The 26,935-nt window shown below is 44.3% G+C and overlaps 1 protein-coding gene and 1 pseudogene across 7 annotated transcripts in view; one reads left to right on the forward strand and one right to left on the reverse strand.

Moving 5' to 3' along the window:
- Positions 1–701: 701 nt before the first annotated feature.
- The window catches only part of LOC147448123 (uncharacterized), an 85,164-nt gene continuing 58,930 nt past the window's right edge, over positions 702–26,935 (reverse strand). Inside the window, exons 2-4 of one of the 6 annotated variants that reach the window (XR_015189680.1) lie at positions 1,574–1,658; positions 950–1,153; positions 702–875 (exon numbers count right to left, since the gene is read on the reverse strand). The gene's annotated coding sequence lies outside the window, so the exon portion shown is untranslated. Of the gene's footprint in view, positions 1,154–1,297; positions 1,659–26,935 lie in introns of those variants that run through there. The other 5 variants (XR_015189681.1, XR_015189679.1, XM_086523989.1 and 2 more) reach the window with 5 other exon arrangements.
- LOC147448124 (uncharacterized) lies at positions 20,420–24,299 on the forward strand (annotated as a pseudogene). The gene is made up of 6 exons (XR_015189651.1): positions 20,420–21,828; positions 21,923–22,530; positions 22,630–22,701; positions 22,972–22,996; positions 23,177–23,338; positions 23,482–24,299. The product of XR_015189651.1 is annotated as an uncharacterized LOC147448124 (transcript).

Here is a 26,935-nt window from a genome sequence, read left to right on the forward strand (position 1 = left end):
CTTTCACTTCCAAATCCCACCTTTTGAAGGTTGTGCATTCCCATAGATGATCTCTAGCAAGTAGATGGGTAGGGTCGCACTACATAATACAAAAAATAGAAAGATAACTGGCCAAAAGAAAATATAAAAAGCAGACTCTCAGATCTCCAGAGGAAATCACCTGCTGCCTTGACAACAAAATGTGTCGGCTTCAAACCATAACATGACAAATTGAAGATAATTAGCCAAAAGATTATAAAAGAAGACTTCTTTAGATAATTTGCGCTCGTCTATATGCAATGCCATATTGCCTCAAAGCTTTGATACCATACACAAGAGTGCTGACATTGAAGATTAGTGAAAATCCATGCACACCAAATAGTCTTCCATGCTCTATTCATGCAAGCTTTAAAGCTTGAATGCTTTTATCATAGTACATCAATGCCCCTACATGTTACATGCCACCTTTGAACGAAACGGAAGCAACTCATGAATGACAAACATCATGCACACAACATAATGCTATATTGACAGGCTGCCTTCGATATATTAATTTTCCATGCTTAACTTATGCAAGCCATGGTTGCATTTTACTACAGGTCTGCCCAACATGCCAACACTACAAAACCTGAACAACTTCTTGATTATTTAATTTTTAAATACAAACTCTAAAACAAGCTTATTGCAAAATACATTCGCACATAGCAGAAACACGCTGTCTATGATACATCATGTATTCACGTATTTTTCTATTAATGGTAACAATCTTATACAGTGTCTCGAAAAAAAAAGCATACATACAAAAACACAGATTTGTCTTGATAATCTCAAGAGCCCATGCTGGCAATGCTACAGTAATCGTTACAAGTTTAAAAGTACTAAGGTGGCTTCAAATCCTGCAGAAACATACAAACCTTTACAAGTTGTCACGAAGATACAATTTGGAGATGAAAACAAGAAGACGACACACCTTTTCAGATCTTGCAAGCAGGGACTGAATAGTTGCCCTTACAAGCGCAAAGCATGCTTAGCCATACTAATAATGCCAAGGTCTTTCCCAATTCTCAATCTTCTTTTCTGAGTTTTTGGAATGCCATTGAATCCATCCATGAGAGCCAAACTGCTTTAACCCTTCCAAAGTACCTTCAGCTCCTTTGGTAGCAACTGAGCTTTCCTTTTTCAAAAGAAGGCATGTAAACTTGAAGTGTAAGAACAACTTAAGCCGACCTTCCATATTTAAGTCAACGAGAACTTGAAACTAGCTACTACACAGATAAAACGAAAACGAACTCAATAACATCCACCATCGGAGAAACGGTTATCCTAAACACAATTAATTAATTAACCAATAGGAACAAACAAATTCTGTAAATATACGAAAAGGTCCTCTCTACAGCAAGGACACTTGAAGAATATAAAGACAACCCAGAAGAGTTGAAAATTACATATAGCAATCAGACCTGTCCTAGACAAGAAGATGCTACTCTCTAAATACACATGATAAATCTCAAATATCACACGAAAATTCGAAGACCCCAAAGCACTACTGATCATGGCCAGATCAAGAACTAGAAGCTTTCAACTTTCCGCTCACCACTACTTCGCAACCTAATAAGTAGGTTCTCAATAGTAGGTCCCCTTAAGTTCCAGCTAGCTCAGTAATCACAGTGGCCAATTGTCTGAAAAATAACAATGAGTCAGCAGTTTGTTACTACTCACTAGCAAAAGCATCATGACAAGAAGAACAGTACAATCATTCAAAATGTGTATCCTTTCACACCAGGAATGTCAAATTCAAAAGATTTTCACAACATTAATTGGTAAGCAAGGTACACACACGACATACACACAAGCGCGCATGCACATGTGCAGGGGCACACACAATCATTGTTTTCTTTTCTGATATACTGTTACTGTATACAGACATATGCACACAAATACATTTGTAAGAATCTTCCACTATGTATGCCTCCGTGTGTGTGCATGCATGTGTATGTACAAGAGAAACCCCAAACATAAAAATGGCAAGCTATTAGTGTTTTTCCATAAAGATCCATTTACATCGCCTTTGCACATGCAACCTTGTAACCCCAACACCTAAGCACACTAGTCACACCTATGTGAATGAAACTTGTCTTCAAACTGTCTGTCATCTACAACACTACAAGCCATAACAATCACAGTCCGTCAACACCTCCCAAAACCAAGGCTCCCTCACTAATTTGCAAAACACAACACCCCCCCCCCCCCCCCTCCCCCCTGGCCGCCCAAAATATAGGGGACCAACCACAGTGTTGGACTCCTTCCTGATACCCCCCGACCCATAAATATAGGGAAGGTGAAGAATCCCACCATAAAATAGGAGCGTCCTCTAAAAATGGCCGAGTAGTGGGCATATCGGACAAAACTGGAAACCCCCTGTGATGCCTAGACTCTAGAAGAGCCACAGATACCAAGTATTTGGGGCCTCCAAGACTGAAGAAGAAATCTGGCATGTCGAGTCCACCACTGCATCAAGCACACCAAATCTCTACAGAGAAAACCGCATGGCCCCAAGATAGACAATCATATCCACGAATGGCACTAAGTGCACCCAACCACAATCAAAGCTCCAAAAACCTGTGCCGGCCATACAGATCAGAACTCCACTGCCTGAACACCATCAATAGATATAGGTTATAGAAAAGATTCTAAAGGAGGTCAATCGAACCTCCACAGGACTTGGTTGAGCAAACATACTCCAAAAACATGCTCAATATGCCAGAAGCCAACACAAGATGAGGATCACGAAGATTCACAATCCTTACCTCGCCCCGCAGCATCCACAAAGACCTGAATAGGACCTCTAGGCTCTATCAAGGAAGCTGGAGTGACTCCCTGAGCTTGCTGCAAAGAGAATACAAGAGATCTATCCACATCCAAGTCTCTGAGTACAATCTTATATCCCTCTGTAAGAACTCCAAAACCATTTGAAACACATACCTTAGGATAGGTGGACTTGCCAAAGAAATTCGAGACTACTGTCTTGAAAGAAAGTCCGAGTCCATACAACAGTTGATGGCGCATGCAAAGCGGGGATTTGCTAAACATTCGGGTAACTTGACTTACCCATCAGATGAATCCTCAACAAGTCATAGCAGAAATAAACGACAGAGAGATAGACGACCTCCACTGACAGAAGACCAGTGAGATGAATATTTCAAAGCAGGAAAGTGTTTTGAATGTGGAAAACAAGGACATATCACTACACGGTGCCCCAAAAAGGCACAAGAATCAAGATGTCACAAGACGTGCCCTCTGTTCTTCAGTGACTTCATACATTAGCAGTTTGTGACATCCCCCCTTCTTGAAAGAAAGTAATCGTCTATGATTACAGGATATCTGCAAAACAACTCAAGTTAGCTCGAAAATGGTCATTCCGAGGGACATTCTGAGGGACAATCAATTGCTCTTTTTGTTAATGAGTTGGCTTTTCCTTTCGGCCTCTTTTGATCAAGGAGTTGGCTTCTCCTTTTGTCTAGATCGGAACTCTTGATATTCCGTCGTAGTAAAATTAGCCATCACACCCAGACCGCACAGATCTTCCACGGGTGTCCTGATGCACTAAAATTACATACCCAGGCAATCTCATCCAATTAGTGGTTGGCATAGTGGTTGGCACATCACAATGCAACACAAATGCTCACATATGCATGTTACAAGACATAGAAACATAAAGTCGCCGATGAACACTCCTCCGGCATAACCTAACAAGGTTCGGGCCGGGAGATCATAGTAACACGGAACGCGCAGAACGGGGGGTATTCGTACCGAAAAGGCGTTTCGGCCGGTTCTGTGCGCCAAAACGGTGTCGGGAACGGAAAAGCGTTCCGGATCCGGAACGTAACAAGGGAACGGGAACGGGCAGTTGGAACGGGCATTCGGAACGGCCTGGCGGAACGGGCAGCAACATTAAAAAAACTAATAGAGAGAGAGCGAGAGACGTGGCAGTTTGGGGGAGATCCAAACCTCTCAAGACTAACACAAGGGAGGGGCGGGGGGTCCTTTTTTCTTTAAAAGTTATCAATATGGCTCAACCGGAACATGCAACCATCAATATGACTCAAGCCTCAAGGCTCAAGCGCCATCAATATGGCACAACTTACAAGCTTCATTGGGGGGGAAGGTGGGTATCCTTCCCATCCTCTCTAGATAATCCAAACCCTAAAGCTCTCAAGAGTCAAAAACAGGCCCTCCCCATGACATAGGTTCACCGTTCCGGCCCCCGTTCCCGTTCCGCTATTCCGAGGCCCTCCCCGTTTCGAGAACGTTCCGGAGACCCCCGTTCCCATTCTGTCTAACTATGCGGGAGATATTCAACAACTCCCTCATCACTCCTCCCGCATAACCTAAAAAGGTCCGGGCCGGGAGATATAGAGGCCTTTTACAACCAAACGCCCCCTAGACCGCAACCTCCGTTGTTTGGAGGTGTTGAGAGTAACCACTGCTCAGACTTCTTAATACTCCTCCCGCATAACATCCAGGTTCGGCCGAAAGTAACAACCACCATATTTTTCAAGCATACAACCAAACGCTCCCCAGACATCCCGTCTGCGTCGTTCTGAGGTTCAAACAATACCAAAACAGCATTTCTCACTACTCCACCCGAGTATAAAATCACCAATCAATGAAACGAGTATTAAAACAAGAGTCAACATTTCAAATCAGCACCAAGGCAAGTTCAAAACAAATACCATCCATTTCAAACAATACTTTCTCAAACGGTGTTCAAAAGTATCTAGCTAAAAAAAAATCTTTGCTCGCACGAAGGTACTTTGTGTCTAGTTGTCTCTGAGAAACAATGCTTTGGGTGAGAAAATTTGGGTTCCGAAGGCTTTTGTTTGAGTGGTTCTTCCGTGGCGACCATTGAAGCGTCGGAAGAAGATGGCAAAGTAGTAGCATGAAGAGACCGAGAAGTAGTTGGGTGACTCCAAGAAGAGGTTTGCATCTGCATTTGATCCAAGCGAGTGTGAATCGATGCGAGGCTTATTGAAAGTGCGGCCATCTGCTCTTCGAGAATTGCTATCGGGTCCTCAGGTAAAATATTGTCGTCGCCATCTTGTGATCCAATCATGTTGACTCCTTATAGAAAGTAATTGATAACTTGGAATAAGCTCACGGCGAGGCTCGAGAACTGGAACATGTGCGGGAGTAGATGTTGCTACAGAAACAGGTTCCGGAACGAGTACTTCGAGAACAAGAACAGTATATGGAACAGTTCGAGCTCCAAGATATTGGGAATGATAATGACTTTAGGTGCCGAGAGAGGGTGCGCCGGCAATTCTGTGCCGAGAACCTCGTCTATGTAAGAGACGTAGGGTAAAGTTGCCCACCGGTTTGCGTCGGCCATGACGGTGTAATGTCCCGTGCGTGCAAAGTGCACACAAGGCCAGCGCAGAAGAGTGGGTGAGAGTGTGGCGCTGACTGTAAACGAAGGCTGGAATTCATTTTGAGCTAGTGGGTGTTTTTTTAAACAGTACACATTGGTTTAAAAAATTTGGGTAGGTCAGTCAAGTTTGGCTTAATAAATTTGGGGGTTTTTTTTTAACTTTTGCGTTGCTGGGGCAATGCGTAAAACATCCAGCGAAAGATTATAACAAAGCGGCAGCCAACAAAGAGGTGCCTGAAATGTTAGCAAGGCAGCCGCATGATGAGTGTCACAGCCAGTGTATGGGGGTGCGATCGTTTGGGAAGGGATGCGAGCACTGAAGAAAAGGCACCTGTAGCCAGCGCTAGTAAGAGGGGTGACCCTTGGGGAAGGGTGCACCACTTCAAGCAGAAGGGGCACGGGAGAAGAAGCACGTCATGAATGGAAGCCGGTGAAGAGGCACCTTGAAGAGGCACGGATGGTTACCAAGAGGCAAATTCCGATGAAGAGGTGCATCGCGAGGCTTCCATCAAGAAATTTCCGCATGCACATCGGGTATGCCATCCCTCCGTATATCTGTATTATGTATGTATTACAAATAGTTTAGGGTAAGGGTTATTGTAACAGACTTGGACACTCCAAGTCGAGAATCTACCGCGACACCACAAAAGATCACTTCAAAAACAGTTCACAACTCACAATTGATTCGACACTGGCCTGGCGGAGTTTCGTGCCTAGAGATATTGGCCCCAAAGACTGGCGCCCCTTTCGGTATTTCTTTTTGTATTAATCTGTGTTCAAAGTACAAGAGTGCAGGCAGGCACTCACACTCAGACTTTGTGTTATGTCCCGCTCACAGGAGAGGGGATCTAGTCCAGACGCCGTCGGGATGGACGTCCAGTGTCCGAGCAGACGTACTGTGAACACGGCCAGTGAGGCCGGTCATTATTATAAAAGGGAGGCCAAGGCCTCATTGCAGTTATCGACCCCCACTGGCAGAGTGCCAGTCGTTAGCCCGCGAGGCTAGGAGTGTGCGAGGTCACCTCAAGGAGGTGAGGCCGGGTGATATGGGACGCTCGGTCTTACAGGTGCACGCCTACGTCCTCGGACGCTGGCCCCCGCACGGGGGAGCTGCCGGATGGTGGCTATGGTCGGGTAGTTCGTCAGACGCGTGTCTGTAGGCGGTCCGTGTAGCCGGGAGATCCACTCCCACTGTTCGTTTCATGGTATCAGAGCCGGCTTGGCTGCACGAAGGACCGTGTGCACACCTTCGGGCTGGTTAGAGTCGGATAATCACTGTTTTATTTAATTTTTGATGATATAATTGTTTAATCAATTATTTTCTTCTCATGAGCATGTTTGCAGGTGAAATTTAATGTGTTTCTTTTGTTGATTATTGGTAAAATTCAGCAAATCTAACGAGCAGGAAGTCAAAAATCAGGAAGTCCTTTATTAATTTGCTGATTTTTTTTGTGAATTTCGATGAAAATCACTCTATGCTGTTTAATTTGCTCACTTGGCATTAAATTTAGCATTCTTTATTAAACTCCCTTTGTATCCCTCTCTGTGAAGTGCTACAGTGAGTAAATACAAAGAGAAAGAGAGAGAAAGGGCGCATTGATTCTCTTTGCACTCTCCAGTGTGAAGTGAAGAGAGGGCAAAGAGGAGAGAGCTGAGCTCTTGCGCTGCAGAAGAAGGGAGAGAGGTTGCGCAAGTGGACAAAGAGAGAGAGCGCCCGCAGCAGGTCCAGGGTGGACTTTTCTATTAGAGCTGGCTCCTATCTAGCGACCCCTTCGTGTGCTGGCACGGGTGAGCACACGCTCGAGTATTCAATTTCTCTCTCCACGCGTCACCTCCTCTCGCTGCTTGCGTTCGATTTTTTTGTTTCGCAGGCAGCTCATACTGCGTTGAGTTTTTTTTTAACCCACTTAAAGAGTTTAATTTAAGTGCCCCATTCTAAATGGCCTCGACACTTTTGAGTTTTTTTTAAGAGAAAGTGTCGAACCTGTACATTATTAAAAAATCTCTTACAGAGAGTGAATTTTAGAAGCAAAACTCAATTTTCAGCCCTCTGCTTCTCTCCCACCACCTCTCTCTCTCTCACCTGCTCGCACTACCGCGCTCCCGCCATCACCTGCTTGCCTTCGGACACGTACGCTGACGCGCGGCGCTCTTCGGAGTTCAACTTTTCGCAACCGAAAAGTGTAGAAAAAGGCCCAGTTTCGCGTGAAACTTCCAGTTTTTCACGCGCGTTGTCATGGATTCTTCCAGCTCGGATGTGCAGCGTGACGACGCGCCAGGTAATGTTCAAATTCCGTTCACGCATGCTCTATACACATGGATTACAAGTACCTTCCAGAGCTTCAACCAGCGTGTTACCGCTCTGCAAAACGCGCACGTTCAGACGAACATTCACTTGGCCTCTCTCGAAGGGGTCGTGCAAGGTCTTAGTTCCTAGCTTACTGCTCTAGAAAATACGGCTCAGTCGACGACTGAGCGTATTTTCGAGAGCGAAACCCATCTCCAGCAATTGCGGACGCAGATTGCTGCTTTTGGACGTTCACAGGGTGGTCCGACTGCCACGATTCCGTACAAAACTACAAATTTTTCAGGGGAAGAGGAGTTTACGGAACTAGCCGTAAATAACTGGCTGCATCAGTGGACCACGTATTTTGACCTCCATGGGGAGCATGATGAACGGAGGATTCAGACCATTCCTCTCTATTTGCACAGTAAGGCGCTTACCTAGTGGCGTGATATGACAGAGAAGCCTACGAAGTGGGCTGACTTCTATGTGAAATTCAAGAGGGATTTCACCAAAATGGATCCTTTGAAAGCTTACGCCAAATTGCAGTCTTCCGATGAAAGCTCTATCTTTTGATAAGTATACGACAGCTTTCAAAGAAGCGCTCACCTTTTGCAAGGTGGATTCCACGCACGCTGTGCACATGTACCTGCTGGGATTACATGAAGATTACCGTTGGGCCATAACTAAGGACAAAGCCCCGACTGACGTCGAGGATGCAGTGGCAAAGGCCTTGAAAATGGAGCGAATTATGAGAAGAAAAGAACTGCAGACCATCAATCTAGTGAGAGCGCTTCGAGGAAGCGACCCCGATTCCAGCACAAGTCCAAATCACCGTCGAGAGATCTTCTCAGGAGAAGATCTTGGCGAAGAAGAGAAGAAGAAGAAAGCCAAAAATGTTTCGATTGTTGATGCAGTAAAGAAGGGGGGTTGTTTCGGGTAAGACCAGACGGGTCACCAAATCAAGGATTGCCCCAAGAAGAAGACAAAGAAACCGCAAGGTCGTCCTTCGGTTCAAATTCACGAGATCTCAAGTAACTCTGATGTCATTCAAGTTGAAATCCATCATCTAGTGCACAGTTCATGCACTAATTGTACTTTTAGCACCAAAGTGTTTGGTAAGCACGATCTTCTTCGTTTCCCCGGGAAGATCAATGGTCACGACGTGACCGTCCTCCTTGATAATGGAAGCTCACACAATTTTGCAGATGCAAAATTGGTGCACAAACTGAGCCTGCGCCGGACGCAGGACAGTGACCATGAGTATCGCGTGAGGATGGCTCATGCGAGGATACAGATGTATGGAATCGGATGGTTCCAGATTTGTCGCTCGATCTGGCTGATTACAAAGAGAACCTGGATTTCCACATCATGCACCTAGACAGAGCAGATGTTATTTTAGAAATTCCATGGTTTTATGATGAACAAGACTCATTGTATATAGACTATGTACATCACTCTCTTGTTTTTGTTAAGCAAGACATGCCTCATGTATCTGTATCGCTTTGTAATCAGAAGTCTGTAAATAATGGTTTTGCAATACCATTTGTTACTGCTTTGGAAATGTATAAAGAATTACAGCTTTGGAAATGTATAAAGAAACAAAGTCTTCTGATGTTGACTTTTATCAATGTGTACCATTTGCTTGGTTTGATTCATTAGTGCTTGGTACTTCTATCACTGAATTTCGTAAAAATGTTTCATGTTCTTCTGTTGAACTTGGGAATTCCGATGATTCCCACCTTATCCGAGAAATCATGATTGATTTTGAGAATGTTTTTCCTAATGATCTACCTCCTGGCTTGCCGCCTTCGAGAGGAGTAGATCATGGCATTGAGTTGGTGGCTGGTAGTCAGCCCTTCTCAAAGCAACCCTATTGGTTTAGTAAACCGAGGAGGATGAGATTCAGCGCCAGCTGAAAGATTATCTCGACAGGGGTTTTGTTCGGCCAAGTAAATCCCGGTGCGAAGCGCCAGTGTTACTTTCTCGAAAGAAGGATAACACTATGCGCTTCTACGTGGATTACAAAGGGTTGAATAAGCTCACTGTTAAGAATAAGTATCCGCTCCCGCGCATGGACAATCTGATGGATCGGCTCCATGGAGCGTTGTATTTTACGAAGATAGACCTGCGATCAGGCTATCACCAAATATGGAAGATATTCCTAAGACAGGTTTCCATACGCGTTATGGTCACTACGAGTTTTTGGTCTTGCCTTTTGTTTTGACCAATGCTCCAGCTACGTTTCAGCAGATGATGAATGATCTGCCGAGACCGTTTCTAGGCAACTTCGTTGTTGTATTTCTCGATGATATCTTGATCTACAGCCGAAGTTTGTCTGAGCACTTAGCGCATATACGTGTTGTTCTCAAAGTACTGAATACTGAGAAGCTTTATGCTAAGGCTTCTAAGTGTGAATTCTTTAGGAAAGAGCTTCTGTACTTGGGTCACATCATTACTCGCGATGGAATTCACGTCGACCCTGAAAAATTGGATAAAGTGCGAAATTGGTCCATTTTGAAGAATGTGCGCCAAGTAAAGTCCTTTTTAGGCTTTACAGGATTCTTTCGCAAATTCATCAAGGATTACTCTAAAGTTGCTACTCTGCTTGCGCAGCTTTTAAAAGGGAGGGTGAAAGGGCCGAAGACTTCGGGTCCTCATCATAAAGATAACCCCCCTGTTGTCTGGAATGAGCGTCTCGACGAGAGCTTTCGGACACTAAAGCACTTGGTGACTACTGCGCCAATATTGCACATTGTGGATCCTAGCAAACCGTTTGTGTTTGGAGCGGATGCTAGTGATTATGCTATTGCTGCGGCATTATACCAGGATGGACGTCCAGTTGCATTTGAAAGTAAGAAGCTTTCTGACGCTGAGATGCGTTATCCAACATATGAGAAGGAGCTTTACGCCATAGTCCACGGCCTGAGGAAATGGCAGCACTACTTCTATGGCTCTACGTTTGTTGCATGGACAGATCATCACTCCTTGCACTATATCTGTGATCAGGGTGATCTCAGAGGCCGGAAAGCTAGATGGGTTGAGCTTATGCAAGAGTTTGACTTTGAGATCCGTTATAGAAAAGGATCGAGCAATCGAGTTGCTGATGCGCTCAGCAAGATTTTTGAGGTTAATGCCTTGTCTGTGGTTGAAATCTCGACGGATTTCTATCTCTCTCTCCGAGGGCTATGTCGTTCCGATGGCCATTTTGGCAAGATATGGAACGAGGTCGAAGCCGGGCATGACTCACGTACAGGCTTGGGTGATCCGGAGACCCAGGTGAGTCGTGCTGGAGACAAAGACAGCAACAATATTCCATTAGAGGTGGATTATTGTTCAGAAATGATAAAGTCTGCGTACCGAAAATCGATGAGGTTCGACAAAGGATTTTGTGCGCATGCCACGATGTTCCTAGCACTGGGCACCCAAGCATCCAAAGAACTTTGGCTTTGGTCAAGCGATATTTCTATTGGCCAAGGATTCGCTCTTACATAGAGAGCTATGTGAAGAGATGCGCTCAATGTCAAGTCAATAAGGCAGAGCGCCTTAGGAAAGCTGGCTTGCTACATCCATTGGAAATCCCAGATGCCAAGTGGCAGAGTATTTCCATGGACTTTATCGTTGGTTTGCCAAATACTAGTCGGGGCAATGACGCTATTTGGGTTGTGGTCGATAGAATCACAAAAATGGCGAAGTTTATACCAACGAAGTCGACAGTGAAAAGCCATGAGTTGGCAGTTTTATTTGTCGATCAGCTTTATAAGCTGTATCGTTTGCCAGAAGATATCGTCAATGATCGAGATACTAAGTTCACTGGCCGATTTTGGCGCGATGTGTTTGCTCATATCCAGACAAAGCTAAGTATGTCGTCTTCTGACCATCCTGAGTTCGACGGACAAACTGAGAGGATAAATCAGACGTTAGAGGACATGTTGGGAGCCTATGTCTCTTATAGGCAGTCTGATTGGGAAAGGTATCTTCCACAGTTAGAGTTTGCCTATAATAGTAGCAAGCATTCTGCTACTGGATTTAGTCCATTCATGCTGATGTATGGACTTGAGCCTAAATCCCCAATCACTATTGGCTTAGAAAAAGTCAAGGAATGCCAAGCTCGTGATTTTCTGTATGACATGCAAGAAATGCTTGAATTGGCTAAAGATAGTATAAGAACCGTTCGTGATTGAGTCACTACTTATGCTAATCAAAAGAGATCTCCAAGGACTCTAAATGTGGGACAATGGGTCTATCTGAAGATACCCAAGGATTCCAAGACTATGCGAACAGGAAAGCATTATAGGCTTTCAACTAGATATTGTGGTCCGTTCTTGATCACACTATAAACTGGCTCTTCCTTCGGATGTTAGTGTACATCCAGTGTTTCATGTCAGCAGCCTTAAGGTAAAATTAGGCGAAGGCGACGTTGTTGTGCCTATCGAGGAAAATGTATGGCAAGATATGCAAATTGAGTATACTCCTCAAGAACCACAAGCAGTTTTAGATCATCGTACCCGTCATTTGCGCCAAAAGGCTTATGACGAGTACTTAATTAAATGGAAGGGTCAATCTGAAAGGTTTGCTACTTGGGAACCAGTTAGAGCTCTGAAAGCTCAGTATCTCCACTTCATTGATGAGGACATCAATGTTTCTTAAGGGGGAAGGTATGTTATGTCCCGCTCACAGGAGAGGGGATCTAGCCCAGACACCGTCAGGATGGGCGTCCAGTGTCCGGGCGAACGTAGTGTGAACACGGCCAGTGAGGTCGGCCATTATTATAAAAGGGAGGCCAAGGCCTCATTTGCAATTATCGACCCCCACTGGCAGAGTGCCAATGGTTAGCCCACGAGGCTAGGAGTGCGCAAGTCACCTCGAGGAGGTGAGGCCGGGTGATATGGGACGCTCGGTCTTACACGTGCACGCCTACGTCCTCGAACGCTGGCCCCAGCACGAGGGAGCTGCCGGATGGTGGCTATGGTCGGGTGGTTCGTCCGACGCGTGTCTGTAGGCGGTCCGTGTAGTCGGGAGATCCACTCCCAATGTTCGTTTCACTCTGCGTCTAGATCCTCTGAGTTTTGAGGCCCTGCCCGCATATTTAAAGTTTACAAAGGGATGTTAAACGTAGAGCCCAAAAGCTGAAAATCAAAAGCTCTTCATAAAGCTAAAAAGAGGTTTCTCTCTCAAGCCATACTTGGCCACAAATAAAGCAAGCCTTAAAAAATTAAAGCTCTCTCTCTCTCTTTCTATCTCCTTGCATAGCCAATAAAGCAACCAAAAGCTGGCGTTAATTGCCCACGCAAAAGCTGAACCCAGCTGTCCGTAAAACGCGGAAGTCCGTACATGCTGCCACGTGTCAGCTTGCGGGCCTGTCCGTACTGCAGTGCCACGTCAACAATTTTGTCCGGCAGCCAATAGAGAGTGTATGTGAGTGTGTTGTGGCACGCCACCTGTCACAAATTGGTGACGTGTCTGGACAATCTGGGACAGCAGAGAACATATCCGCACACACACACCCCCCAGGAACGAGCCTTTCACATGCGCTGTTTTGTTGACGTGGCAGGCCAGTACAGCAGCCCCGCAACTCACGTTGTTTTGCTAACGTGGTAGGCCAGTACGGCAGTCCCGCATTTCACGCCGGAAAAAAGCGGAAGTTCAGGGCTGATCGTACGGAAATCTCAACACAAGCTTTTGGCCAGCTTTTGGCTACGTGGGTTTCTACGCAAGGACTTAGAGAGAGACGCTTTTGCTTTATTTTATTAAAGCATGAGAGAGAGAGGGAGAAAGAGCCTTTGCTTTATTTTTATGAGGCTTTTAAAAATACTCAAAGCTTTTGATTTTTACCAGCTTTTGAGGATCTACCTTTAGCATCCCTTGTACTCTTTCAATAAGCAAGCAGGGCCTCATAACTCAGAGCATTTGGACGCAGAGAACGCCTGCCCGCACTCTTGTACTTTGAACATAGATTAATATAAAAAGAAATACCGAAAGGGGCGCTAGACTTTGGGGCCAATGTCTCTAGGCACGGAACTCCGCCGGGCCAATGTCGAATCAATTGTAAACTGTAAACTCTTTTGAAGTGGTTATTTGTGTTGTCGCAGTAGATTCTTGACTTGGAGTGTCCAAGTCAGTTACAGTGGTATCAGAGCACGGCCGATTACTCTTCTACGGGAAATCTGATCCCTAATTTTTTTCCCGTATGGCTTTAGGCAAGGATCGGTCGACTTGCTCTACAACCGGCGATGCGGGAAGAGATCACAACAAAAATTCACGCGAGGAGTATGGCCCGCCTCGGCCTACTCAGACAGAGCTCGAAGAGATGAAGCGTCAACGATTGATCGGCAACGCAACAAAGATGATGCTCAATTTTGTGAAGGAGCCAAAATTTGCAAAATATATGAGCAAGACCTCTTTCGATGAGGTGCATACGCAGCGGAAGAAGACCACAGAGCCACCCCTCAAACCGGCTCTCAAGAAACCTCCTATGCCCAGGATGTACACAGAGCAAGAATTAGAAGAGGTGGTTGATGCACGAATTTCTCAGCTTTTTGACACGCAAAACAAAGATACAAAGCACGACAAAAAGCAGAAGAAAGGCGCTGACTTCTCGGGTTATTTGGGTCGTCAATCGACATTTGAAAAGGCAAGAAAGCAGAAGAAGCGTGTTCGATTTGAAGGAGTACCCAGCTCTTCTTCTTCTTCTGACAGTCCTTCTAGCTCATTTGACTAGAGCGAAGAAGACAGAAAAGGGAAAAAGCGAAGCAAAAAGCAAAGCTTTGGAAAGGGCAAGAAAAACGCAAAGAAGCCAAAATCTCACCCCGTGGTTGACAGTTCTACAGAAAACTCTCTTCAGATAGTTCGGACTCTGATGATAGCAACTTTTACGCAAAGAAGAAGAATTTTTAGAAAGCTGTCACAAAAATACGGAAGCGTAAACTGACTTTTAATTGTATTTCAAATACTCAAGAGAATTAGAGAGAGAGAGAGAGAGAGAGAGAGAGAGAGAGAGAGAGAGAGAGAGAGAGAGAGAGGAAAAGCTTGACACTTCATTGGGGACCAAAAAATGGGTTGCTCCCCCCGCATAAAGAGATTATCTTTATTACTAAGGGAGAATCTTTACAAGCACAGGGACCGGGCAATAGCCCGTCCTCTATTCTTTCTTTTCTACTTCTGACTGAGAGAGCGCGAAAGCTACTCTCCGAATACTGAGAGGGTTTTCCCTCTGCTATGAGATTTTGGGAAGCTCTCAAAAACGAGAGTCTATCTTCCACAAAACTCAACGGAAACTCTCGAAAATGAGAGTCTACCTTAAGTTAATTGTGTCCCTTTATGCATAATCATTCGTGCAACAAAAATAAGGGAGAAACACACAAAATGCACGCACCCATGCTTGCTGTAATTTTCTGCAAATAACCTGAAAATGTTACCTAAGCACCTCCCAAAGCCGAAATAGAGACCTTTTTTGCGATGGAATCGCACCAAACTTTGTGTACGCGTAGTGTAGGTAGAGAAGAACTAGATTCTATGTGTATTTTGCTCAAATTCACCCTAAAAGAGATTATTAGGGGCTGAAAACAGAGAATTTACAGCCACCACACTCTACGAAGAGAGTGCATACTGCAACTTCTCGCGATGAAACTTCACCAAAAGTTGGCTATGGCTATGAGAACCCTTGTTCTAGACAATGGAAGCACGAGGCCACCACATATGTCGCAAGGGGCTGTTGTCAAGCTTCCATGGAGGGCTCTGCGTAGAGCATACTCACAATAGGGGAGGTAGGAGCACTGCCAACACTGAGAAATGGGGGAGGGGATGCTCTTATTAAGCCAGCAAGAAGAGGGGCGCTAGGAAGAGAGAGAGGGTGAGAGTGAGAGTGGGAGAGCTAGCAGTGGCACACTTAATAACTTTAAAACCATTAAACTTTCACATTTAAAAGTCCCTAAGCTATTAATGAAATGTGCAAATTAACTCACAACTGCACACACAGATGCTACTAATGAAATGTTAGCTACTCCCCAGCACAATGTCGTACCGACACTACTTTGGCATTACCTTTCGCACTTGTCCGGTCATTTGGTCCAACGCAAATCATTTAAAATAATTTAATTAGGCCGTAAAAATAATTCAGGCCTTAGGGTTACTGTTGTTCTAAGGACCCCATCTCATTCCAATGCTTGCACTAGCGCGCGTAATTTTCTGAGCCTGAAATCTGAGGTTGCTATCTACCCCTTCATTGAAGACCCGATTTCCCAATCACTAGGGCTTTCTGCTAGGGTCTCCCTGAGGTGCTCTGGCCTAAACTTGAGCGAACCTGAGGCCCCAGAACTGCTAGATCTATTCTGATGTGCACACAACTAATTAGATAATTCTTTCCTTGTAAATAAATTAATTATTTACAAAGTCTGACATAGTTACATCCCTCTTGGTTCTAAACAGTGACCTCAACTGAGGGCGTCAACATAACTGTGCAAGATGTCTAGGTAGTCCTTGAGATCGGACTCAATCATCCACTTTGCATCTAAAGAGATGTAATTCTTGAAAGTGACTAAATACTTTCGATGTAGGCTCCCGGACTTTAGTTGTCTCTCAGAGTGGTGTATTATCGGTTCAGGTTGAAAGATTTCCTGAGTCTCTTCGACTTCTGGAGGATCTTCTTGTATTGGCGCCTTTGGAGGAGGTCCAACATATGGGAGAAGACTTACATGAAAAGAATTATGGATGCGCCAATGAGGAAACAAATCCAATCTAAAAGTCAAGTCATTGACTTTATCTGTAATCTTGAAAGGGCCGTAAAATCTATGGGAAAGTTTAACAAATTTCACTTTTCCGATTCGCTTTTTCAATCTAGCTTTCTCAAACTTTAGTAGGACATATTGTTCTTTTTCAAGATTGAGATTCCTTTTGTGCTTGTCTACTTTTCTCTTCTGTGGCTCTTGAGTACGAAGAATTGCTTGCTTTACTTGTTGATAGGCAATATCAATATTGCCCACAAATTCATAAGCGGCGAAGATGTTTTCTTTGGTAACCATAATGGAAAGTAAGAGTAACTTCCCATAAATAATTTCGAAGGAAGCTTTACCAGTTGAGGAATGTATCGTATTATTATACGCAAACTCAACTAACAGTAAGTACTGTTCCCATTCGGATTGTCGTTACGAAACATAGCACTTGAGGAGGTCTAAAATAGTGGCATTAGCGATTTCGCTTTGACCATCTGTTTGAGGATGATAAGCTGACGAAAAATCAAGCTTAGTTCCCAAGTTCTCGAACAATGCTTGTCAAAATAGACTAGTCATGCGTGGATCTCTATCGCTGAGTATAGTCTTAGGCAATCCATGATGTTTAAAAATCTGAGCTAGAAATATTATAGCCATGTGATCAGCATTGATCGTCTTCTTCACTGAAAGGAAATGTGCTTGCTTACTAAATCTGTCTATTTTAGTCCAAATTGCATCATTTCCATCGTTGGATCTAGGAAGATCCGTAATAAAATCCATGGCAATACTTTCCCATGGCGTGTTAGGCACAGGGAGTGGCCGAAGCTTGCCATAAACTTTATGTCAGTCATATTTCACTTTTTGGCAGACTAAACACTCGCGTATATATTTTTCAATGTCCGCTCGGAGTGTTGGCCAAAAGAAATATATTTCGAGGGCACTAGTGGTAGCAGCAATTCCCCGATGCCCAACATAAGGAGAATTATGTGCTTCATCCATCACCTTCTGTCGTAAGGGGTGAGCTATGCATATCGCTTATTGATGATATAGCGTATTATCCCGAATGGAATAAGCAGGCCTTGAGTGTCCAGCTTGAAAATCTGCACAAATTGTAGCGAAGTCGGGATCTTGAGGATACATCTCACTAAGAGATTCTAGTTCCTCATTATAAATTGTTGTCATTGCATTGATCTTTGGACGCCTGGAGAGAGCATCTGCAACTGCATTCTTTGTACCAGAAGTGTGTAAAATCTGAAATTGAACATTGAAAGAAAGTTGGCCCATCTCATCTGCTCTTCTGATAACTTTCGATGTGCGAGAAAGTAGCGAAGACTCTGATAATCTGTCTTGATAATAAAATCAGCTCCTAACAAATAATGTTTCCAAATGGAAAGAGCATGAATTACTGCCATTAGCTCTTTCTCATATATGGAAACATGCAACTCTGCATCTTTAAGGCGCCGACTTTCGTAGGCTATGGCGTGACCCTCTTGGTTCAAAACTGCTCCTACACAATCTCCAGATGCATCGCAGTATACCTCGAAAGGTGTGCAAAGATTAAGGACGGTGAGAACAGGTCAATGACTAAGTAGATACTTAAGCTTGTCAAAAGCTTGTTTTTGCTTAGGCCCCCAATGGAATGTTGTCGGATCATGGAGGGGACCTACTATGGCGGCAAAGACTCGAATGAAACGCCGATAATAGGAACAAAGACCAAGAAAACTTTGTACATCATGTATTGTAGTTGGCGTATGCCATTCTACAACTGCTTGAATCTTATCAGGGTCCATTCTCACCTGATTGTGAGATACTATATGGCCCAAATAGTGGATTTCTTTTAGAAACAGCTCACTCTTCTTAGCATTCACAAATAATTTGTGTTTGCGTAATTCTTCAAACACTAATGCGAGATGCTTATAGTGTTCGTCTTCCGTCTCTGAGAAGATTAAGACGTCATCGAAGAAAACTCCTGTAAATCTTCTATATGAGTGAGATTCTATTCATTATTTTGTTGAATGTGGCTGCTGCATTAGTGAGTCCAAAAGGCATCACTGAGAATTCATACAACCCGAAGGTTGTTCTAAATAAAGTTTTATGCACATCCTGAGGAGCTATGCGGATTTCATGATACCCGCTCTTCAAGTCTAGACGACTAAAGACACTTGCTCCTTGTCACTTATCAAGAATGTCATCAATCCGAGGGATTGGAAATCGATTCTTGATTGTGATCTTGTTTAGAGATCTATAGTCTATGCACATGCGGAATAGACAGACAGATGAACAATATGGAGAAGTACTATGCCTTATTAAGCCCTTCTCCAAAAGTTTTGAGGATTTCCTCTTGCTGCATTAGACTAACTCGATAAGGGGGATGATTTAGAGGAGAACTTCCTAGGATCAAATCAATTGTATGATCCTCAGGTCGGGAAGGTGGGAGTTCATTTGAAAGCTCATTTGCAAAACAATCTTCAAAACTTTCTAATAACTTAATTCTTTTTTTCTCTAAAGAGGAAGAAAGTTGTGAAGCAGACACGTCAATCTCTCTTGCAAAAATTAAGTATGTTGAGACGCACTTTTTCATTACTTTCTTGATTGCAATGTGATTGGCGATGGGGATACGGCAATCACCTGCATCCGCAAGTACAAGATATTCCTTTCCTTTATGATCAAAGGATAAAGTTTTCTGAACATAGTCAGGAATGGGATGCATCTTGTAGTGCCAAGGCATTCCCAAGATGACATCACACTCTTCAAGTGAAGCTAGTAAGAAAGACTCTTGATCTTTGTAGTTGTCGACCTTCAAATTCAGCTTCCCCTATGATTGGAGTAGAGCTGGAGTTCTGCCCTTTGAAAACAGATTGTGCTTGAATAGAAACTCCAAAACGGTTGGGCTGTAAATTCAGGTCATCGGCTAGCTTTGTAGAGATGAAATTGTTTGTACTACCAGGATCAAACAGAATAAGAGCCCATTGATTGTTAATGCTACCCAATGCTTTGAGAAGAGCTCTTTCTTTTCCATCCTTGGTTGTATTCCCCTGTATATCTAGGACTGCATTGAAAGAGGGTGATTGCGGGGTTTTGGTAGGGCAATCACCCTTCATACCAATTTGTCCACACTTGAAGCATCTTCCTTCGCTGATGTAGGTTCTCAATTCAACTAGAGAGAGATACTTCCCTTTCTTGGGCTGATTTGGCTTTGCTTCTGCATCGAAGGCAACTCTTTTCTTCTTTTGAGAAGAAGTAGAGGTAGGCTGTTCAAGGAGAGCCTTCTCCTTGACATGATAGTTGCTTTGCTCCATCTTCCTGGGACTATCGTTATCATGTATTCCATCAGCTATGCGAGCTAATTCCATAAGTATCTACAAGTTACCTCGAGGGTAAAGCAAAGCCAAATCAGCCCAAGAAAGGGAAATATCTCTCTCCTGCTGAATTGAGAACCTACATCAGCGAAGGAAGATGCTTCAAGTGTAGACAAATTGGACATATGAAGGGTGATTGCCCTACCAAAACCCCGCAACCACCCTCTTCCAATGCAGTCCCAAATGTACAAGGGAATACAACCAATGATGGAAAAGAAAGAGCTCTTCTCAAAGCATGGGGTAGCATTAACAACCAACGGGCTCTTATTCTGTTTGATCCTGGTAGTACAGACAATTTCATATCTACAAAGCTAGCCGATAACCTGAATTTACAGCCCAACCGATTTGGAGTTTCTATTCAAGCACAATCTCCTTTCAAAGGACAGAACTCCAGCTCTACTCCAATCATAGGGAAGCTGAATTTAAAGGTCGACAACTACAAAGACCAAGAGTCTTTCTTACTAGCTTCACTTGAAGGGTATAATGTCATCTTAGGAATCAGGGTTGTCCACGTCCGTCGAACGGAACGTCCCGTCCGTTCTGTCCGGGTTCCGTCCGATCAAAAAAAAAGTGACCGTTGGCGGACTTTTTTGACTGTTTTTACAGCCGTTTTGTAGCGCCACGTGCTGGCAGTTTTTGAACGTTTAAAATTGAACGTTGGGGGCCTTGGAGCCTTGGCCCTTGGGGCATCATAAGCCAATGTGCCATCCCACCCCCCCCCCCCCCCCCCCCCCAACATCCACACACACACACACACACACAAAGCCACATGGGCTATGGCCATGGCACATGGAATTTGAATTTTGAAGCATGCTCTCTCTTTAACCCTCTTCTCCCTCTCTCCTCAAAACCTATATAAGGTTGCCTACCCTCTCTTCTTCTCCATATATCCCTCAAGCTCTCTCATTCATCTCCTTCCCTACTCAAGCTCCCTCAAGCTCTCTCCATTCATCAAGGGCCAAGGCTTCAAGCTTTGGCACTCCATCAAGTCTTCAAGCTCTCCATTACTCCTTCAAGCTCCCTTCATCTCCTTCAAGCTCTCCATTGTTCCTTCAAGGCTCAAGCTTTCTTCATCTCCTTCAAGCTCTCCATTATTCCTTAAGCTCCCTTCATCTCCATCCATCTCCTTCAAGCTCTCCATTACTCTAAAGTTCTCTCATCACTCCCCATCCCTCAAGCTCTCCATAATGCCGCCCGCTCTTCATGAAGCCTTCAACAAGCATTGCCGCTACTTTGAAAGGGTGAAGAACAAGCAAAATGTTTGCAAATCGTATTGCAAATATTGCTCGAAGACCATGACCTCAAGCTCCACCCGCCTTATCATCCACTTGACCAAGATGGGAGGGGAAGCGGGTCCTTGTCCGAATATCCCCGACGACATTCTCCAAGAGTGCAAAGCAAAGTATCTCCCCTTGAAGACGCGCAAGGCGGTTGCAAAGGCATTGGAGGAGGTGGTTCCGCCCGACCATGATCCCTCCGATTCGGGAGAGGATGCTTCTCCATCAATGTCCGTTGCATCCGGCGGCGCTACCATGGCCTCCACCGAGGGTGGTAGCGTCTCAAAGAAGAGCAAAAGAAGTCATGGTGGGCGGCCTCCAAAGCAAGCTACTCTTTCACAAACGGTGGGTGGAACTTCCGGTCCATTGTCTTTCCTCAAAGAGAGGCAACGACAAGCGGAGATAGAGATTGCACGCACCATCATTGAGTGCAATCTCTCTTTTCATATTCTTCGCACGGATCGTTGGAAACGCATGGTGAAGGCTATTGCCGCGGTTGGTCCATGTGAAGGGTGGACGGGAGTGTCATACCATGACATGCGCACCAAAAAAGCTTGATGAAGAGAGGGCACGAATCGACAAGTCTCTTGACCCCGTGCGTGCCGGATGGGTAAAGTATGGTTGCTCTATTCTCACCGATGGATGGAGTGACCGCAAGAAGAGGGGAATCATTAATATCCTTGTCTCATGCCCTCTTGGCACCTACTTCTTGCGAGCGGTTGATGCGGGAGCAAGGGGGAAAAAGGTCACGGGTGCCTTCATTTACCGCCACATTCGTCAAGCCATAAAAGAGGTAGAATTTTTGATTCCACTCTCAAGTATCTTCTATTTTCAATTTTGTCTTTTGCCTTGGCTCTTCTCACTTTCCCTTCTTTCTCCATATGTAGATCGGTCCAAGCAACGTCATTCAAGTAATCACTGACAATGCCTCCAATTGTGCTTCCATGGCCAAAAAGCTAGAGGCGGAGTATCCACACATAGTATGGACTCCATGTGCATCACATTGCATTGACCTCCTCTTGGAGGACATTGGCGACCTACCTTGGGTAAAGGACATTCTATCCCAAGCCCTCTCCATCGTCAACTTCATCAACAAAAAGGTGAGAGTAATTGCGATATATCGCACTTACTGCGGCTTGGAGTTGAAGAAGCCTTCCGCAACACGCTTTGCCACTATGTGGCTCCTCCTTGAGCGCCTCTATGATGTGCAAACCAACTTGCAAAAGACAATGGTCTCGGATGAGTTCAAAGCATGGATTGAAGAAGAGACCCAATCATCCCAACAAGATGCAAAGGCCATCCAACGGCTTTGCTTGAAGGAGGGGTTTTGGCAAGAGGTCAAGGGTCTTGTCATGGTGGTATTGCCATTGTATAAGGTGCTTCGGATGACCGACATGGAAGGGTCTACCATAGGTCTCCTTTACCACTTCATGGAGGAGGCTTACAAGGAGATTGAGAGATCCACCATTCTTGATGGAGCACCCGATGGTTCACGGTAAACATATCACCTTATGATTTATGTACATTGTAAGTTGTCTTTTTCTATCTACGGTTCTACCCTTCCATGCTTGACTATCTTTCTCTCTCTTTGTAGTGATGTGTTGGAGGACTCTCCAAAGAGAGATGACATTCTCTTCCTTGTTAAAAAGCGGTGGGATTGGATGAGGTGACCAATCCATGGCTTTGCCGCCCTCTTGCATCCGGCTTTCAAAAAGCCATCAATCTTTGCGGATCAAGCACTTCAAGAGGAGCGCGACAAGTACCTTCCAAAGATACTCAATGAAGAACACCATGGAGAGTTTCTCCAAGAGCTCATCAACTATGGAGACCAAAGAGGCACGGCATTCGCTTCCTCGGTGTGTTGGAAGAGGGATTCGTTAGTGAAGCCTCTTTTTTGGTAGGAATGTTTTGGCTATCAATTGCCTCACCTTCAAAGGGTGGCATTGAGGGTTCTTGGACAGGTATATCATATATATTAATAATTATACATAATACCATACCATAAATTATAAATTTATAATCTCAATCATGTCATCATTTGACATTCATCATTCATGTGACATGTCACATAAGTCACCTCTCAATTGAAAATTCCCACAATTCAAATCTCATGCCTCTCTTCTATCATCTATGTGCTCTAGGATTGCTCATCGGGTGCATGTGAGCGGAATTGGTCGGTGTATTCTCTTATACACACCAAGATCCGCAACAAGCTTTCTACGAAGCAATTGGAGCGGCTTATCTATTGTCGCTCCAATTTACGCATGTTGAGGTCCATGCACGAGATGCCAATGGCTAGGCAGGTAATTGAGTTGGCTACATCATACTCTTTATTTATGCTTTCACATGTATGATGTAATATGTATGATGTATCATGTGCTCATATTTTTGGCACACCAAATTGCTAACTCCATTAATCTTCTTGCATGTTGTAAATGACAAATAGGTGAATGTAGATGAATGCAAGCTCTCCATTGAGACTCTTAAGAGTCTCAACAAAGATCGCGATCCAGAGGAGAAGCAAATATTTCGAGACCTCTACTTGGAGTTGGAGGAGATTGATCGCCATGTCTCTCGCACACGGTCCCGCAAGAAGGTGGTTGTGCGAGCTTTGGCAACTACAGGTAGAGGAGCTTCCACTTCGGTTGCTCGTGGGAGTGGAAGAGCGTCGGCACGGACACCCAGGACCTATGTGCGGCGAGGCTCGGGTAGCGGATCTACTATGGCGGACACCACTTTGGAGAATGTGTCCATTTCTAGACCTGCGGATCCTAGAGAGCCAGAGTTTGATGATGAGGGCAACATCCTTAGTGAGGGAGATTATGGTCTTGCATCTAGTGCATCTGATGCAAGTAGTGATGAGGATGATGCAGCTACCTCTAGCTCAAGCTCTAGCTCAAGCTCGGACCACAACTCCGGTGATGAGAGCGATATGAGCACTTAGAACTCTCCCTTTATGCTTTAAAGTTTGTACCCATGGGCCATGAGACTATGAGTTGTGTCACTACTTTTTTGTACTACTTTTTGTCACTTGTATCTCTCGAGCCTCGACTCTCTACTTATGTAATGAATTATGAAATCAAATGCAATCATGATCATCTTTTTTCGAACATTGCCGTTTCCAATGTCCATGGCCAAATCTTTAATGTTCTTACTTGTAAGACATCTCCTTTGAGTTGTATGTACTTAATACTAAGTAGTTACTCATAATAGAGTAAAAGCTCTGAAAAATATATGATTTATTTTTTTGCATCGTACGTTACGTCAACGTACGTCTAATTTTTTTTAGTTCGATTAGTACCGCACGTCTTCGTACGTGTAACCATCGTACGTGACCGTACGTGTCAACTATGTTAGGAATGCCTTGGCACTACAAGATGCATCCCATTCCTGACTATGTTCGGAAAACTTTATCCTTAGATCATAAAGGAAAGGAATATCTTATACTTGCGGATGCAAGTGATTGCCGTATCCCCATCGCCAATCACATTGCAATCAAGAAAGTAATGACAAAGTGTGTTTCAGCGTACTTAATTTTTGCAAGAGAGAGAGAGAGATATGTCTACTTCAATTTTCTTCCTCTTTAGAGCAAAAAAGAATTAAGTTATCAAAAAGTTTTGAAGATTGTTTTGCAGATGAACTTCCAAATGAACTCCCACCTTCCCGACCTGAGGATCATACAATTGATTTGATACCCGCTCTTCAAGTCTATACGACTAAAGACACTTGCTCCTTGTAACCTATCAAGGATGTCATCAATCCGAGGGTTTGGAAATGATTCTTGATTGTGATCTTGTTTAGAGATCTATAGTCTATGCACATGCGGAATGTGCCATCCTTTTCCTGTACTAGCAAGACAGGTGCACAATATAGAGAAGTACTAGGCCTTATTAAGCCCTCCTCCAAAAGTTCGTTGACCTGTTTGAGGATTTCCTCTGGGTGCATTAGACTAACTCGATAAGAGGGCTGATTTAGAGGAGAACTTCCTGGGATCAAATCAATTGTATGATCCTCAAGTCGGGAAGGTGGGAGTTCCTTTGGAAGTTCATCTGCAAAACAATCTTCAAAAGAACTTAATTCTTTTTTTCTCTGAAGAGGAAGAAAGTTGTGAAGCAGACACATCTCTCTCTCTTGCAAAAATTAAGTAATGGAAACACACTTTTTCATTACTTTATTGATTGCAATGTGATTGGTAATAGAGATACGCCAATTACCTGCATGCATAAGTACAAGACATTCCTTTCCTTTATCATCAAAGGATAAAGTTTTCTGAACATAGTCATGAATGGGATGCATCTAGTAGTGCCAAGGCATTCCCAAGATGACATCACACCCTTCAAGTGAAGCTAGTAAGAAAGACTCTTGATCTTTGTAGTTGTTGACCTTCAAATTCAGCTTCCCTATGATTGGAGTAGAGCTGGAGTTCTACCCTTTGAAAGCAGATTGCTCTTGAATAGAAACTCCGAATCGGTTGGACTGTAACTTCAGGTCATCGGCTAGCTTTGTAGAGATGAAATTGTCTGTACTACCAGGATCAAACAGAATAAGAGCCCGTTGGTTGTTAATGCTACCCCATGCTTTGAAAAGAGCTCTTTCTTTTCCATCCTTGGTTGTATTCCCCTGTACATCTGGGACTGCATTGGAAGAGGGTGGTTGCGGGGTTTTGGTAGGGCAATCACCCTTCATATGTCCAATTTGTCCACACGTGAAGCACCTTCCTTCGCTGATGTAGGTTCTCAATTCAGCAGGTGAGAGATATTTCCCTTTCTTGGGCTGATTTGGCTTTGCTTTACCCTCGAGATAACTTGCAGATACTTATAGAATTAGCTCACATAGTTGATGGAATACATGACAAGGGTACTCCCAGGAGGATGGAGGAAAGCAACTATCATGCCAAGCAGAAGTGTCACGTGACACATCTGACCCTATGTGTCCGTGGACAAGCTACAGCATGATCAGGGTTCAGTCAATCCAGTCAGTCCTAGATTAGAAGTGATCTGGCACTTTTGTGAGTCTATTCGTAGACCGTGCATGCCCGATCACTTAGTGTAGATGCATATCCTCTGGTTGCACACAGCATGATCATAAGCATTCCCATCAGAATCAGTTAGGGAATTTTTCCAGTGATTGTAGCCTATTTTCCCTATTTTTGGTATTTTTCACTTATTAATTTAAGTGACTTCCCAACAAAAGTAGGTAGGGCAATTTTGCTAAGAAAATATATAAGCAAACCCAAGTTAGCACTAAATGGCAGAAGAGGCAACAGGAGCTCCACGCTCAACAGGCAACTTCTCAACAGACACCCCCAGGAGACCTAGCGTTTTGCAGATCCAGTATCACCTAGCGTTTTTCCCCATCAGATCAGCCTCGGCTACCGCAGACAGCAAGAGCCCCAATGTTTTTGCAAGAGATCAACAGATCAGCCTAGCGTTTTGCATTTTGCAGAACCACGGCAGCAGCAGGACCAAAATTCAGCCCTAGCGTTTTTGGTTGCAAATCAGCCCTGGCGTTTTGCACCTTTACCGCGACGGAAAGTCAAGGAACATTAGCGTTTTCAGTTTTCAGCAGTTAGCACCCGCAGATCAAGTCCCGAACCTCGCAAATCTCACTTTCCTGCAGCAGTTCCTCGCCGCACGGTCAGTTTCTGCCAGGTTTACAGTTTCAGCCCGGAAAACACAGATTTCAGCATTTGCATTTTCAGCGCGTCGTCGTCGCATCGTCGTCATCGACATAGTCACCAACATAGAGTCAGAATTCAGCACATAGAAGATTAGCAGATTTCAGCCCATAGCGTTTTTGGACAGCACTAGAAAGATTGCAGATTTCAGCCCTTAGGTCGGTCTCGTCGTCCCCATCGTCATCGTCGACATAGCCTAGACTTGCATCAGTCTCATGCATCA

This window comes from Adiantum capillus-veneris, chromosome 11 (assembly GCF_014529385.1).
Source record: "Adiantum capillus-veneris isolate H3 chromosome 11, ASM1452938v2, whole genome shotgun sequence".
NCBI classification, from domain to species: domain Eukaryota; kingdom Viridiplantae; phylum Streptophyta; class Polypodiopsida; order Polypodiales; family Pteridaceae; genus Adiantum; species Adiantum capillus-veneris.